Consider the following 17,465-nt stretch of genomic DNA (forward strand, 5'->3'; position numbering starts at 1 on the left):
CAGCTCTTACGACATCTTCGCCCCTCTCCAATTCTTCTCCCTCTTCTGGCAACATGTTCAGCCTCCTCCTCTGATGTCTTCTGCCTCTGCCGGTTCTTCTCCCCTCCCTGGGTCTTCTCTGCTCTCCGCTAATGTCTTCTATCCCTTCCCGGTTCTTCTGGCTCTGTCCGCTGTCTTCTCTCTCTTTTGCTGGGTCTTCTCCACTGTATTCGCTCTCTTTTGCTGGGTCTTCTCCACTGTCTTCTCCCTCTGTTCTTCTTCCAATGTTAACTCAACGCTCTCTCCCGCTCTATTGCTGGGTGCGCGGTGTGCCACTACTTATATTGGCATGGGGCGGGGTCACCGGAGGCCCGCCTCTTATGACATCACCTCCCATCATAAGGTGGCATCATAAGGGGCAGGCTTCTGGATGACGTCACCCGGTGACCCCCACCCCATGCCAATATAAGTAGTGGCACACCACGCATCCATCATTAGAGCGGGAGAGAGCGTTGTGTCAACATCGGAAGAAGGTACAGAGGGAGAAGACAGCGGAGAAGACCTGGCAGAGACATATTATTATTAAACAATGCTTAGAAAAACAGTCTTACCTGTGGGCCTCGATGCGTATGACCATAGTGAGCAGGGAGATTCTGATGTTCTTAATCTAGCTCCTTTACTGGCCAGGATGCAGTGAATGACTTGCTAAGCGCTACAGATGTGAACTGAATCCCCTCAAGACGCTTTTTGCAGCCAGTGTCTTGCTTGCTGGTGCGGTCACTGGGCCAATTTGGACAAATCCAATTAATCTACCAGCATGTCTTTGGAGTGTGTGAGGAAACCAGAGTAAACTCACAGGGAGAGAATGCAAACTCCAGGTAGATGGTGTCGTGGTCGGGAACCAGTGACCCTTTTGCTGCTAGGTGAAGGTGCTAACCACTACACCACTGTGCTGCCATAGGGAGAAGAACTGGAGAGGGCTAGAAGACATCAGCGCAGAGCGGAGAAGACCCGGGGAGGGGGGAAGAACCGGCAGAGGCAGAAGACCTCAGCGAGGGGGGCAGTAGACATCACCAGAAGAGGGAGAAGAAGTTGAAAGACCCCGGAGCTGCTTAATAACTTACTTTAAAAACCTGTGTACTGTATTTTATTTTTGACACTTTTTTTTAGGAGAATGGGTAGGGGTATAATGTACCTGATGGTCATTCACATAGCATGGGGGCCTGGGATCTGGGGGCACCCTTGTTAAAGGGGGCTTCCAGATTCCAATAAGCTCCCCGCCCACAGACCCCGACAACCAACAGGCAGGGTTGTCAGAGGCTCTTGTCCTCATCAACATGGGGACAATGTGCTTTGGGGTGGGGGGTGCAGGGCCCCCCTGCCCCAAAGCACCCACCTTTCCATGTAGAGGGCATGCAGCTTGGTACGGCTCAAGGGGAGGGCCCGCTCCTCTCCGCCACCTTTCCTGACCTGTCGAGCTGTGTGCTCGGATAAGGGTCTGGTATGGATTTTGGGGGGAACCCCCACAGAGTTCTTTCGGCGTGGGGGTTCCCCTTAAAATCCATACCAAACCGAAAGGCCTGGTATTGTCGGGGATCAAAGTCGGACTGCAAGTTGCAGGGCAAAGACAGATCCACAGTCGTATGACTGTAGTGTCGTACAAGTGTGAAAGGGGCCTAAAGCAGGTTTCATTTTCTAGTACAAGTCATCTTTCTTGCATTATTTTTTCTTTCAAATGGTGAATTCAAAACGAAAACAGTAACTTTTATATTTGTTACTTACTGTTGTCATTTTTGCCTAGAGTTCTCTAAAAATACAATGAGAAAAAAATCCATCCAGTATATACTACACAGTGTATGTGAACAGGAATTTATGCATTCATCCTTCAGAAATGATTACTCTTTTTATCAATCAAACCTGTGACTGCTATTAGCACGGGGTCCTTTCTACGGCAAAATGCAGCATGTGAGAGACACAATTGGATGTCTAAGGTGAGCCTGACATTTCGCTGCGGAACAGACTGAAGCTCCTAACTTCATATGAATTATGCGCCTTGTTTTATATACAGTGTGTGTGTATATACATATACATATATATATAAATACTGAAACAATTTTGTGTTTGCTATCCCATGGTGTTGGAAGAGAAGAATACAAGAAATTAAAAAAATATATATGTACAGTAGAATATACAATTGCTTTGCATGCCATATTGTAAATAAATGGTATTAATATAGATGTTATATAATAAAAAATATATATATATATATATATTATTATAAAAAAAATTGCATTAATGGTATTATAAATTACTGTTCCTTTCCACCTGCAGTGCTATAATTTTCTGTAAACTTATATATAATATGGCAAACTGGAGGACTTCTGTACAGAGTCGGTGTACAGCAATGTTTCTCAACTCCAGTCCTCAAGTACCCCCAACAGGTCATGTTTTCAGGATTTCCCTCAGATGAAACAGCTGTGGTAATTACTAAGGCAGTGAAACTGATCGAATCCCCTGTGCAAAATAATGGCAAGTCTGAAAACATGACCTGTTGGGGGTAATGAGTTGAGAAAAATTGGTGTACAGAACCTCCTTAGAATTGTAATTTTTTTGCTTATGTAATTGGCCCACTGATTTTCCCTGAAGTCTGCACCAAGATTCAAGTCAGATTGTAGGCATCTGATGAGATATTCCAAAAGGGTTAATCATTTCTTAAGGGAGGCAGATTCTTCAGTTTTCCTCATTAGAACACTGCAAATGCATTGGCTGATTAATGATGAAAAATTGACTCCTATTCAGATTCACTCTGCAGACAACAAACAGCAGATAGGTAGATAGGTAATTGACACACGCACCCAACCATCCACATGATGTAAAAGAAAATGTGATTTATCAGCCCATGCCACCTTCTTCAATTTCTCCATGGCCCAGTTCCAATGTTCACATGCCCATTGTAGGCTCATTTCCTGTGGACATGAGACAGCATGGGCACCTTGACAGGTCTGCTGAAAATCACCCTATACACAACAAACTGCAATGCCCATTGGTTCTGCTTTCAACACATTAACATTGTGGACAACATGTTTACTTGCCGCCTAATATATCCTAGCAACTTTCAGATGCCATAGTAAAGAGATAATCAATGTTAATTCACTTAACCTGTCAATGATCTTAATGTTATGGAGGATCGGTGTACTGTTTTTATAGAGTATATATATGTGCAGTATACTTAAAGCGATTGTAAAGGTAAAAAGATAAAAATAATAACAAGCATGTCTATGCCTACCTGCTCTGTGCAATGGAGTTGCACATAGTGACCGCAAACCTCCTCTTCTGAGGTCCTCCATTGCAGCCCATGGGGGCACTTGTGCGTGTTCGCTCCTGAGCCCTGCTGCTGAGTCCATTGACACAGACAGTGGGACTCACCCCCAGGGGCATTGCTAGGTGGCAAAAAGACCAGGGGCTTCAGCCCGAATCCGGCACCGGGGGGGTGCAGTGACCTACCTGACACACATACCCTGACCTACGCGCATGCGTGTGTGTGTCGATACACACACACACACACACAGACGTGTAAGTCAGTGTGTGTATGTATGTCAGTTACACATTCCATGAGATCAGCATGTAGGGAAGCTCTTAGGGACACTAGCATGTCTTTCAGGGTTGTTTCTGACACATGACCTACATACACCACTGACCTGACCTACATCCACTGACATGACCTGTCCTACATCCACTGACATGACCTGTCCTACATCCACTGACATGACCTGCCCTGCATACACTGACCTGCTCTGCATACACTGACCTACCTTACATACACTGACCTGCCCTACATACACTGACCTGCCCTACATACACTGACCTGTCCTGTCCTACATACACCGACTTGTCCTATCCTACATACATACACAATCACTGACCTACCTCAGCCGTGGTGTGCGGCACCGGCACGCCCAATGTGCCCTTAATAGCGATGCAGCCAGGGAGGCTTTGGAGCCAAGGAGGAGAGGAGAGCCGCCGAGCAGGGAGCGGGGATGTGGTGTGGCTCCGCGGGCAGCCGTGGTTTGCCCGTCATACATATGCAGCCACTGCAGCCAGTCAGCCAGAGGAGGCTCAGGAGCCATGGAGAGCCGCCGAACCGAGCAGGGATGTCGCATGGTGCGCCGAACGGCATTATAATTCCCGCCTTCTAAGCTTGCGGCGCCTATGATGGACGTCCCGCGGTCCTGGATTGGAACAGTGGGACGTCCATCATAGGCGCTGCAGGCTCCAGAAGGCGGGACCTGCTGTGTCACTCGGCGGCGCTTGGCAACAAAATGGTCCCTGCTCGACTAGTTATTAAGTACTTCATGGCCGAGACTCTGGGCTTTTCAGCGACCCATTCGGGGCTCCAACCTCCCCAGCCCACCCCTAATGATGCCCCTGCTCACCCCCCTCTCCCTCGTCGCTGGCTTTGATTTACAGCACTGGGAGCCAATGGCTCCCAGTGCCCCAGCAAAGCCAGTGAGACCTGGAAGTGAGGGGAGAGAAGAGCCACAGACGTGCATGGCGCTGGATCAAATGAGGACTTAGGTAAGTAAAAGAAGGGGTGAGGGGGGATACTGATGCCTAAACATTTTTTACCTTAATGCAAGGAATGCGAAATGTTTGTTCCGCATTGACTCCTATTGCATGCAATACCACATATGGCCAGAGATGGGGGGCACCAGAGAAACCTGGGGAGACTTGGAAATACTCAGAGACCGTTCGGATGAAGTCAGAAACCCTCAGAAAGGCTCAGGAACTGATTATTTCCGAGTGTTTCCTGAATATTTCCAAACAGCTCCGTGTGTCACCAGGGCCTCCACACGAGAGGCTTGAATCTTGCTAGTTTTGCAAGACAACACTTGCAAACTGAGTCAGGATTTTGAAAAAAAAAAGCTTTTATTGCGAAACGCTCATTAACCACGTTACTCGCGATCCAAGGTTCCACTGTATAAGAATGTCTTCTTATGTGCCCTCTAGGGTTCAATAAGTGATATGACAAGTCAGATGACCTTACACAATCTGCAATGTACAGCTCTATATGAAGGTACCGTATTTATCGCGGTATAGTGCGCTCCCGCGTATACCGCGCACCCCTAAAGTTGCCCCCGAAATTCCTGTAAAAAAAATGTTATATGATTTTATTACTTACAGTTTTGGTGTCTTCCCAGCGTCCATCGTCTGGTCCGGCGTCTGTCTGCGGCCTCGGTGGTGTCCTCCCGGCTTCTCCAGCGCGCGCCTCAAGTCGAGTCCCCGCTTCCCGCGCTCAGTTCGAACGCCTCCGCCGACATATACCGAGTGCAGTACACTCGGGTGCATTCGGCAAGGCTCGGCTTTGCTCGCGCTCACGCTCTGTGACGTTTATGCGTGAGCACGATCTAAGCCGAGCCTTGCCGAATGTACCCGAGTGTACTGCACTCGGTATATGTCGGCGCAGGAATTCAAACTGAGCGCGGGAAGCAGCTATCGGCGTATATCGCGCACCCACGATTTCCCCCTTATTTTAAGGGGGAAAAAGTGTGTGATATACGCCGATAAATACGGTATATGTCACTGTTTCACCTGGGATATGACTATGGCATTCCCTGAAAAAGGGCTCAAATTGTAGAACCCCCCCCTCCCGAGTCCCAAAAAAAAAATCGGGTAACTTCACAGCTGTCTTTACCTTCTATCCCAGCTGCCCTAGACTGACTTTGGGGATGTCTTTATCCTTGACTAGATCTAGATCCCCGACCTTCCTGAAGGAAGTCTGTACTTATTAGTGTTTGCTCAATTAAATATAAGTCCGACTAACAGGATGTAGCCTTGAGACAGAATGGAAGCTCCAAGTTCATATTTTAGTAATGAGCATTATAAGGACGCTGGTTCATTATACATTTAACGCAACAAAGAAGAAAAAAATCCAGATCTTAATATAACAGACTAATGGATTGTACTTGTCAGTTAGATATTGTTCTGTCTCCAATATTTTATTTATTGCTCCCAAAAGCAGATAGGCCGTAAATTAACAGAAATGTAGCTGCGTGTTCAGGATCTGAATTTTGGTTTTATTGCTTATTTATATATAATATGTGCATCCATATTCATCTGATGAATACAGAAAGACTTACCTGACACAGTGTAGTCTACAGTCAACATCTGTAGGGATCGTTAGTCATTGAGAATCTATTGCAGAATCCATAGGAAAACCTTGATATAGTCTTGCATGCTGTTTATAATAAGGTTTTATTACGTCAGTATTTCTGTGTGAATACATTGTCAAGGCAGAACAAAGAATACCGCATGTTTCCATATGTCTTTACTCAAAGCGGAGGACCCCCCGATTTTTTTTTTTTTTTAAAGCCAGCAGCTACAAATGCTGCAGCTGCTGACTTTTAAAAAATGAACACTTACCTGTCCAGCGCGCCTGCGAATTCGGCAGACAAGGACGAGCAAACGCTCGGTCCTCGGATGCTCCCGCCGCCATGCTCGGTGAGGGAATAAGGAAGTGAAGCCTTGCGGCTGCACTGCCCGGTTCCCTACTGTGCATGCGCGAGTAGAGAGGCACGCCGTCACTGGTTCCCGCTCTCTCCAGGGAACAATGTGTTTCCCAGAAGACAGCGGGGGTGACGCAAAGTCGATACCCGGAAGTGGTACATATACCTGTATGTACGTATATGCCTTTCAACGTTTTTTAGCGTTTTTGCAATAGCGTTTGTTTTTTCTTTTTTTTCTGGATAAAAAAATGAAAAAAAAACGCTGGTGCCAGCGGTTTTGAGCGTTTTTCTGCGTTTTTAGCTTTTTTTTTCCGCCGAAAAACTGTACTTTGAACGCAAATTTCGGGCGTTCAGAAAAAAGCCAATAAACTCCAAAGCTCATTTACACTAAAAAACGCCCATGTGTGCATGGGCACATAGGCTAACATAGAGTTCAGTTTATGGGCCTTTTAAAAACGTCAATAAAAAGTTTATCAGCTTCAGTGTGCATGGAGCTTTATACAGGTATCTGCACCCCCCTCCCCCCTGAAAGGTGTAAAATGTGACACCGGAGGGGGGGGGGGGTTCCGAAAAGCGAAAGTTTTTTTAAAGTGTTCCTTTTGCCACCTCCTGCACACCTGTTCTTCAATTCCCTAGGTGGATTTTTCTACCCCAGTGGGAATTTTACTTTGAACTACCATGTCGTAACACTTGGCATGCGGTTGCAGCCTTTTGACCTTAAAGTGACACTAAACTCTGGCTTTCAAAAAGAAAATTCTATTCAATTATGTATTCTTTATTTAACCACTTCAGCCCCGGAAGAATTTACCCTCTTCCTGACCAGAGCACTTTTTGTGATTCGGCACTGTGTCGCTTTAACTGGCAATTGCGCCGTCGTGCGACGTTGTACCCAAACTAAATTGACAGCCTTTTCCCCCCACAAATAGAGCTTTCTTTTGTTGGTATTTGATCACCTCTGCGGTTTTTATTTTTTTGCGCTATAAACAAAAAAGAGCGACAAAAAAATACTTTTTGCTATAATAAATATCCCCCAAAAATATATTAAAAAAATATTTCTTTCTAAGTTTAGGCCGATATGTATTCTATGGAAGAGCCCTGGGGCCATCATGAAAAAAAAAAAAACTAAATTCTGAGTTTCAAAGTCAGAATTCTGAGATTAAAAAGACAGAATTCTGTGTTTCAAAGTCAGAATTCTGAGATTCTAAATATAGTAGTCTCTATTAGGAGGATTTTAGGAGCAATTAGCAATAATGTAGTAACACCCATAGACAGGCCCGGACTGGCACAAAAAATAGGCCCGGGCATTTTGGAATGAGCAGCCCATGACATCTTAACCGGCTCCTTCTCCACTTTTCATCCTGAGGGATCCCCCGGGAGAGGGGAGGGGGAAACCCTGCAAAGGTGCAGGGGGCAAGGGGACAGGGAAAGAGCAGGGGGGGGGCAGAGAGCACCGGGAAGAACCTTGAGAACATGGGGTGGGGTGAGAGCACGGGGGAGAGGCAGAGAACACAGGGAGGAAGAGGAGAGCACAAGGGGGCTGGAGAGCATGGGGGCCTGGAGAGCACAGGGAGTGGGGGGTTGGAGAGCACAGGGGGAAGCAAAAACACAGGGTGGGGCAGAGAGTACAGGGAGGGCAGGAGAGCACGGGGGCGAAGAGCACATGGGGGAGGTGGAGATCATTGGGGGAGGCGAAGATCACTGGGGGAAGCGAAGATCACTGGGGGGAGGCGAAGGGCACAGGGGGGGCAGCAGAGAGCACGGGAGGAGGTGGAGAGCACAGGGGGTAGGTGAAGATCAATGGGGGGCTGGAGAGTACTGGGGGAGAGGCGTAGGGCACAGGGGGGCAACGTAGAGCATGGGAGGAGGTGGAGAGCACTGGGGGGCTAGAGAGCACTGGGGGAGAGGCAGAGGGTACAGGGGGCAGCGTAGAGCATGGGGGAGGTGGAGAGCACAGGGGGGGCTAAAAAGCACTGGGGGAGAGGCAGAGGGCACAGGGGGCAGCATAGAGCATGGGGGGAGGTGGAGAGCACTGGGGTGGCTGGAAAGCACGGGGGGGGGGGGGGGTTGGAGAGAATTAGGGGAAATTGAAAAGAGCACAGGGGGAGGTGGAGAGGCAGAGGGCACAGGGGGCAGTGTAGAGCATGGGGGAGGTGGAGAGCACAGGGGGCAGTGAAAAGCACAGGGGGAGAGGCGGAGGGCACAGGGGGGGGGGCAGCGTAGAGCATTGGAAAGGGGGAGAGACGGAGGGCACAGGGGGGCAGCGTAGAGCATGTGGGAGGTGGAAAGCACTGGGCTGGGGTGTTAAAGAGCACTGGGGGCTGGAGAGCACAGGGGAGGCTAGAGAGCACAGGGGAGGCTAGAGGGCACTGGGGGGCTAGAAAGCACTGGGGGAGAGGCAGAGGGCGCAGGGGGGGGCAGCGTAGAGCATTGGGAAGGTGGAGAGCACAGGGGGAAATATGGAGGTCATAGGGGGCAGCCTAGAGCATGGGGGGAGGTGGAGAGCACAGGAGGGAGGTGGAGAGAAGCTGGAGAGCACTGGGGGGGATAGAGAGCACTGGGGGGGCTGGAGAGCACTGGGGGGGCTGGAGAGCACTGGGGGGGGACTGGAGAGAATTAGGGGGAATTGAAAAGAGCACAGGGGGAGGTGGAGAGCACAGGGGGAGAGGCAGAGGGTACAGGGGGCAGTGTAGAGCATGGGGGAGGTAGAGAGCACAGGGGGCAGTGAAAAGCACAGGGCGAGAGGCGGAGGGCACAGGGGGGCAGCGTAGAGCATTGGGAAGGTGGAGAGCACAGGGAGAGAGATGGAGGAGGGGGAATTCTGTAGAGAATTAGGGGGAATTGAAAAGAGCACAGGGGGAGGTGGAGAGCACAGGGGGAGAGGTGGAGGGCACAGGGGGCAGCGTAGAGCATGGGGGGGGGGTGGAGAGCACAGGGGGAGAGGCGGAGGGCACAGGGGGCAGCGTAGAGCATGGGGGGAGGTGGAGAGCACAGGGGGAGAGATAAAGGGCACAGGGAGAGAGATGGGGGGCACAGGGGGGCAGCATAGAGCATGGGGGGAGGTGGAGAGCACAGGGGGAGAGGTGGAGGGCACAGGGGGCAGCGTAGAGCATGGGGGGAGGTGGAGAGCACAGGGGGAGAGACGGAGGGCACAGGGGGCAGCGTAGAGCATGGGGGGAGGTGGAGAGCACAGGGGGAGAGGCGGAGGGCACAGGGGGCAGCGTAGAGCATGGGGGGAGGTGGAGAGCACAGGGGGAGAGACGGAGGGCACAGGGGGCAGCGTAGAGCATGGGGGGAGGTGGAGAGCACAGGGGGAGAGGCAGAGGGCACAGGGGGCAGCGTAGAGCATGGGGGAGGTGGAGAGCACAGGGGGAGAGACGGAGGGCACAGGGGGCAGCGCAGAGCATGGGGGGAGGTGGAGAGCACAGGGGGAGAGACGGAGGGCACAGGGGGCAGCGTAGAGCATGGGGGGAGGTGGAGAGCATAGGGGGAGAGACGGAGGGCACAGGGGAAGAGACGGAGGGCACAGGGGGGAGGTGGAGAGCACAGGGGGAGAGATAAAGGGCACAGGGAGAGAGATGGAGGGCACAGGGGGGCAGCATAGAGCATGGGGGGAGGTGGAGAACACAGGACGGAGGTGGAGAGAAGGTGAGGCTGGAGAGCACTGGGGGGGGGCTAGAGAGCACTGGGGGTGTTGGAGAGCATTGGGGGGAGGTGAAGAGCACAGGGGGAAGTGTAGAGCATAGGGAGAGGCAGAGGGCACAGGGGGGAGGTGAAGAACACAGGAGGGAGGTGGAGAGCACTGTGGGGGGTAGAGACTAGAGAGCACTGGGGGGGGGGCAGCAGAGATAAGCAGGATAGGAGGAGCGGTGGGGTGGCTGCATATAGAAGAATAATTCTCTCCATCTTCTTCCCGCAGTACCTGAATGCCTGCGAGAGGGAGAGGAGCAAAAGCAGGCATTCAGAGACCGCGGGGGGACGGTGGAGAGAATTATTCTTCTATATGCAGCCACCGCTCCTCCTATTCAGGTTACAGGGCCGGCACTTACGTTTTTGCTGAGAGATCCCATCGGCAGAACACATGCTGTAGCAGGCTCCTCTCCCTTCCTGGTCACGCCCCCCGGCACCAACGGCTGAACTTCATTGGCGGCCGTGGAGCGGTGTCTCCTCTAGTCCCTCCCCCTTCAGGAGCTGCTGATGCCGACGCCGAAGCCTGAGCCTGAGGCTGAACTGGCAGCCGGGCGGCCGCGGAAAGGTCGGAGGACCGGCGCTTGCTTAAAGAGCAGCCTGCCTTGGCCCCGCAAGTCAGAACAGTGGCCCGGCGGCCGCGGCCCACCGGGCAAATGCCCGGTTTGCCCTATGGCCAATCCGGGCCTGCCCATAGACCATGATTCTGCAGACATACAAGTTTTGTGCTCTAGATATTGATCTGTAAATCTATCTTAGTTACAGCATACAGTATGGGGAAGCAGGCAGTGCTGGGCTCTCTGGTTCCTCCATTTGCTGTCATCTGCTCTAACATAAAGAGTCATGCTGAAAACAAGTGTATTCTGTGTGTGAGTGGGGGGGGGGGGGGGGGGGGGTGGGTTGATGACACAGCTTCCATAGATAACAGAACACAATGCACCCCAACTTTGTGGAAAACATTGCAATGTGGCCCCAACATGAGAGAATTGTGAATGGCTAGAAGGCAGAAGGACAATGTGTGTCTATGGTCAGAACGGCTTAATCATAGCAATTACATGTCTGGACTAATTCTTACAGAGAATGAACCCCATATTAAACCTATAAAAACAGTAGAGATTTATGACTTGGGTTATAGCTCAATGGTTAGAGTAATAGACTACTGTGTTTCTAAGTTTTGGGTTCGAATCCAGCTCAGAGCTTAATTTTTTGAAGACATATACATTTTCAATATATTGATTTACTAATATTGGTATTGGGACATCTCTATTTTAATCTAAGAGCAATGTATAAAATAATATGTATATATACATATAACTTAAAAACAAATTGTGCTCTCTCCTGGATTCGAACCCACAAAATATCAATCACAAGTCTGTCACCCTATGCATTGAGCTAATTCTCAAGTTATATACCTGTGTTGATTTTTATGTGTAATATGGGGTCCATTTTCTGTAAGAATTAGTCCAGACATGTAATTGCTATGATCAAGCCGTTCTGAACAAAGACACACATTGTGCTCACAATTCCCTCTTGTTGGGGCAACAGTGCAATGTTTCCACAAAGTTGGGGTGCATTGTGTTCTGTTATCTATGGAAGCTGTGTCACCCCCCCCCCTCCCCCCCACTCACACACACAATACACTCGTTTTCAGCATCCCTCTTTATGTTAGAGCAGATGACAGCAAACTGAGGAACTATTAATACAGTAGAGGAACCAGAGAGCCCAGCATTGCCTGCTTCCCCATACTGTATGCTGTAACTAAAATAGATTTACAGATCTATATCTAGAGCACCAGACTTGTATGTCTGCAGAATGATGGTCTATGGGTGTTACTACATTATTGCTAATTGCTCCTAAAATCCTCCTAATAGAGACTGCTATATTTAGAATCTCAGAATTCTGACATTTAATCTCAGAATTCTGACTTTGAAACTCAGAATTCTGTCTTTTTAATCTCAGAATTCTGACATTTAATCTCAGAATTCTGACTTTGAAACACAGAATTCTGACATTTAATCTCAGAATTCTGACTTTGAAACACAGAATTCTGACATTTAATCTCAGAATTCTGACATTTAATCTCAGAATTCTGACTTTGAAACACAGAATTCTGACATTTAATCTCAGAATTCTGACTTTGAAACACAGAATTCTGTCTTTTTAATCTCAGAATTCTGACTTTGAAACTCAGAATTTCGTTTTTTTTTTTTTTTATGATGGCCCCAGGGCTCTTCCATAGTATTCTTCTTCATATTTTTGGTAAAAAAATCACAATAAGTGTATATTGATTTTTTTGCGCATAAGTTATAGCATCTACAAAATAGGGTAGCGTTTTATGGCATTTTTAATATTATTATTTTTTTTATATTAGTAATGGCAGCGATCTGCGATTTTTATCGTGACTGCAACATTATGGCCGACACATCGGACACTTTTGACACTATTTTGGGACCATTATCATTTATACAGTGATTAGTGCTATAAAAATGCATTGATTACTATGTAAATGACACTGACAGTGAAGGGGTTAAGCGTGTCCTAGGGAGTGATTCTAACTGTGTGGGGGCTGTGCTACAAATGACACGACAGCGATCACTGTTCCCGATCACAGGGCGCAGTAAATCAGTGTCCTGTCACTAGGCAGAACTGTCATGACCTTGCAGTAATAGTTTCATGACCTGTCTGTCTTACTTACCTGGTCTTTGTATCAGCCTTAGGGCTTGTACTCTCACACCTGCATGGTTTAGTAATATTCCCTCAGTGTGGCTCTACCCCAGCCTCAACAGGAACCACTATTTAACACTGTGTTCTCCAAGCATGCTTTGTCGTGCAATATTGTGTGTTTGGTTTCCTGCTTGCCGTGTGCTCTACATTTGTCTCTGTTACTAATCTTGGCGTGTTCTCGACTATCCCTGCCTGCTTGTGGCCCTGACCTTTGGCATGTTCTCTGTTTATCCTTGTCTGCTAGTCAACCCGACCTTTGGCTTATCTCCTTACAATCCCTTGTTGTCCTGGACTGCTGCTTCCTCTCCATCCTTCTGTAGCCTTCCGTGAGCGTGAGCTGGTTAACCCTGGGGGCCGCGACCTGGAGTCAGTTGCAGCGCAGTCCATCCTCACCACTAGAGGCTCTTAGATTCCACGCCTTGGGGACTCTTATGCTCTAGCTACCTGTGGGATCCGTGTTGGTGCTCCAGTGGACCTGCCTTTCTGAACAACCCAAAGTTCCATCCACAGCAGTCAGCCGTAGGGTCCACTACCTTAGCGGTGCACTCCTGACCCCAATGGGGTGCATCTGTCACCTGGCCTCAGGTGACCTGACAGGACCAGGGAAATGCCTTGTTTACAAAGGCATGTTCAAAAGGTAGGGAGGGGGAAACAAAAAAGCACTAACATTTGCCAACATCTGAAATATTGAATCAAGAAAAAATACTATTCGAGGTAGTGACAGGGCGGACTTTCTAAGGCAATCACAGGGACATTGAAATTTAGAAAAATATATACATTTAATTACAAAAAATACATACAATAAAATACATTGAAAAAGTACAAAATATACATTCTTAAGCAATATTTTCTTTCGTCTCGCCAGCGGCATAATCTCCCCATTAATGCCGCTTCGTGACATGATCGCGAGACACCAACGGACATCGAGTCCGCGCGCCCGCACAGTGGGTTTTTTAAAGCAACGTACAGGTACGTTGCTTTGCCCACAGGAGCCATTCTGACCAACGTATATGTGCGTTACATGGTCAGCAAGTGGTTAAAAAACATACCTTCTATTGCTCCCATCCTACTCCAAGTCGCCCCAAAATTCCATTTGTAGTGTGCATACAGAAATGCACATGAGAGCAACATGCACTGCTAATTGCAAACAAACGAAAATGAGTAGTGGATGTGTATTGATTATTTTTTGGGGAATAAGGATATGCTTCAATGTCACTTAAATGGTCAAGTTTGGGCAGTCTACTCTCTCCACTGCAGGTGGTGCTCTTTATCAGCGGCATTACAGTTGGAGAGGAAGTCAAGGGGAACATGGTTCCTCTATGGTTTCTTGGGTCACTGGGGAGGCTATCCAATTGGATGCTGCTGCCCCATGTGACTCTAGCAGCCATCTTTGGTCAGGCAGAGCCTAGTTAAGGCCCTGGCTCCTAGGCTTTGCGCACATTTTGCAAATGTGTCGAGCAGGGACAAGTACCCTATCTGCTAGGGATAGATCTAGGGAGCGGACCCTGACAAGGAGGGAAAGCATAGGCATTGAAACTTCTCTGGACATATTCCCACTTGGGCACGCAATGGCCAAGCTTGCATTCTGCCCCTCCTAGCAGATGCTGTTAATTCAGCTGAGACCCGTTCTCTACACCCTGTTGGGACCCATGAGTATTCCCAGTTAGCCTGTCTTACCATCGGGTTTATTGTAAACTGTCTTTGCGTTACTTTATTACAAGTTCTCTAGATCGCACATGGACTGTGTGTGTTATTGCCATAACACCCCACCCACATGCCAAGTTAAAAAAAAGGCAAAGCATGAAAAAAGAAACTATAAAATTGCTTTCTCTGGAGTTGAGAAGTACAGAATTTTCTGCACATTCATTAATGAACCAAAGGATAGTGGGGGCAGTGAGTGATGTAAGTATAGGTAGTGTATGATACCTGCTGCTAAGCTTCCAGTTGGCTTCACTTGAAAATGATGTGCAACGCCACTACATATTCCCTTTAAAACAAAATCTGGTTTATTGAGAAACACTCTTGAACCAAACATGTCTCCAATGCTTGGCACAGTGATGTCAGTCTAAAATGCTTATATGAGGGGCAGCAATGACATGATCTTATCTGCGTTTTAAAGCGATTATAAAGGTAATTATTTTTAATTTTTTGCATTAAATAACAAACATCTCTATACTTATAGTACCTGCTCTGTGTAATGGGCCAAAAAGGATGCCTAAACATTTTTTACCTTAATGCAAGGAATGCATAGTTAAATTGTTAGTCTGGTTGAAAAAATATGGCTAAAAAGAAAATACAGACATGTGAGATGGTGAGCTATGAAAGCTCTACCTTGTATCTGCATAACATAACTCCTGGGTTTGAAGAATACTCATTCACTCAAGAAAAATTGAGATAGCAGACACGTGGAATGGCCTATTGTATGGCATAAAAAAGTAAGATTCTCTCTCAGGTTCAATTTAACTGCTGTATAGACTCCAGAGAGGTCCATGACTTGGTTGTGTTGTCTGGCAGGGGAACCTACTTATATGATCAAATTTAGAAATCAGCACTTAGGGGCTGATTTACCAAGCCTTTGCTCCATGATTCATGGAGCAAAGGCTGGAGTAGCAGCCGTTTTTACATTTACTAAAGAAATGCGCTGGCAAAGCAGCACATTTCTTTATTTACTATAATGCCGAGTGCGCCCAGGAGGGGGCGCATGGTGTGCCTCTATGGACCTGGCGCACGGCATTTAGAAATGTAAAATGAAGGTGTATGTGAGTGTGTTTATTAGGGGGAGGGGGATGTGGGGTGATGTTGGGAAGTGTAGTGACATGTGTTTGTTTAACATTTACGAGCCGAATTGAAAGTGAAAGTGATTTTTCTGAAAAAGAGCGCATGCGCCGGCAAATACATGTAAACCTGCGGGAGGTTTATTTGTGTACTGCGCATGCGTGAGCGGCAATTTGGGACATTCAGGCACGCCGCTCCACTACATCGGCAAAATCTTGGTAAATACCAAGCGGCGTAGCTGCCTTTGCACGGCTTGAAGCGGCGCACGTGAATTCCCGAATCGTTTTCAGCTTACGCTGACCATGAAGGGGAACTCCGCGCCAAATTTCAAACAAAAAAACGGCGTGGGTTCCCCTCCAGGGGCATACCAGGCTCTTAGGTTTGGTATGGACTGTAAGGGGGAAAACCTACGCCGAAAATACGGCGTGGGGGTTCCCCCAATATCCATACCAGACCTGAAGGGCCTGGTAATGGAATTTGGGGGGGCCCCACGCTTTTTTTTTTTATGAGTGAATTTGCTCAGAATTGCCAGGAGCCGACAATTCATTATAGCCGCAATTGATTTTTTAAATGACTTTTTTTCCTTCAGAATGTCATTTTGTGCAGGGACAGTTCTAAGTACGGGAAACATGCGCTTTTTCAAATGCTTATTTTACACCCCCCCTAGGTACGAAATTTAAAGGAAGATTTCATTTTTATTGTTGCACTTTAAGCATTATTAAATTCACTGCTCCCGAAAAAACGTCCGTTTTAAAAAATAAAAAAAGCATTGATACATGTCCCCTGGGCAGGACTCAGGTCCCCAAACAGTTTTTAGGACAAAAACTAGCATATTAACCTTTAAAATTAACACTTTTGATTTCTCCCATAGACTTCTAAAGGGAGTTCGGCGGCGGCTTTACATATTAATTGCATTGCGCCCGCTACTAGGCCGGTTTATGCGCCTAATTAAGGATTCATCCGGCGTGCCAATTAAGCCATGAACCGGCGCAGCGCATTGCTTTTAGTAAATCATCCCTATTGTGTTGTAGAATGTCTTACTCACAGAAGCAGGACTAGCCCTGGCTGTGGGGTTGTATGTTCCTTGGCTAGATCATTATACTGTATTTGAATAAAAAAAAGTTATGACATCCAGCAAATATTTAATTTGTTATGTCAAGGAATCTAAAAGTTAATAAGGAAGAAATAAATTGAATGGCTATTTTCTGCACTCATTGTTCATATTTCTGCTCTTCCCTAACAGATGCCGCTTGCTGTCACGCCTTGTGATGTATCTGTGAAGACAGGATTTAGAAACATGCATCAGGAAGAAAAGGTGATGGAGGGCAGGAATAGCAAGTCTGGTTATATCTGAAGTCTTTTAATACGATAAGAAAACAGTGTGACAAATTCATGTTTGGAGGTATAATATCACTTATCCTACTTAGCATGGTGTGCTGCTTAAATTAAATGCTAATATGTGATGAATTTGCTAGCGGGTGCTCCCATTTGTACATTCTCAGCCAGCAGAAAAATATGTCCTGACATTTTCTGGTGTGTCATTGTTTATAAAGACATGAATGGAAATGTTACCTTTAATTTGTGAAAGATACAATCCCGCTAATAAAGCAGTGACGTGTAGTTTGGCATTTTTAGACAACGTTTGCCAGAGATTTGGGTCTTTTTCTTTTCTTGTAGGGCCTCTCGGCACCACTTTAAAAATGCTATCCTTTGGCTAAAAAAAATACATCATAGGGCTAATTTCCCTGGGCGCATTGGCTTGTACAGCGTGAAGAGCAATTTGTTTATCCGTTCCAAGGT

General features: G+C 47.5%; 1 long non-coding RNA gene across 1 annotated transcript in view; it reads left to right on the forward strand.

The window, feature by feature from the left end:
• The first annotated feature begins 2,667 nt into the window (after positions 1–2,667).
• The window catches only part of LOC120929144, a 38,092-nt gene continuing 23,294 nt past the window's right edge, over positions 2,668–17,465 (forward strand). Inside the window, exons 1-2 of the long non-coding RNA XR_005747346.1 lie at positions 2,668–2,809; positions 16,909–17,067. This is a non-coding gene — a long non-coding RNA (uncharacterized LOC120929144). The remainder of the gene's footprint in view (positions 2,810–16,908; positions 17,068–17,465) is intronic.

This window comes from Rana temporaria, chromosome 2 (genome assembly GCF_905171775.1).
Source record: "Rana temporaria chromosome 2, aRanTem1.1, whole genome shotgun sequence".
NCBI classification, from domain to species: Eukaryota; Metazoa; Chordata; class Amphibia; order Anura; family Ranidae; genus Rana; species Rana temporaria.